Here is a 338-nt window from a genome sequence, read left to right on the forward strand (position 1 = left end):
GTTGGCACCCACCACCCAGGCAGGGTGCCCCGCACCCCTCCTGGCATGGAGAGAGGTGGGGGGGACCCCTGCACCCCGCAAAGCCGGGGGGGTCGGAGAGCCCCGTGCTGCCGGCAGGCTGCCTGCTCAGCCCATCGCCCGTGGCCTTATCCAGCCCCCGGTGGGGTGGGGGGGCGCAGAATCGTCGTGTGTCCCCCCCAGTTTTAGGGGGACACATCCCCCCTTCCCGTGGAGGGACAGGGGCGAGGAGGAGGCAGCGGGGACCCCTCGCTGGGAAGGGGGGTGCCACGTGTGTCCCCCCGCCGTGCCCGCTGGCCAGGAGCCGGCTGGTGTCCCCC

This window comes from Aptenodytes forsteri, unplaced genomic scaffold, assembly GCF_000699145.1.
Source record: "Aptenodytes forsteri isolate BGI_AS27 unplaced genomic scaffold, ASM69914v1 Scaffold52, whole genome shotgun sequence".
NCBI classification, from domain to species: Eukaryota; Metazoa; Chordata; class Aves; order Sphenisciformes; family Spheniscidae; genus Aptenodytes; species Aptenodytes forsteri.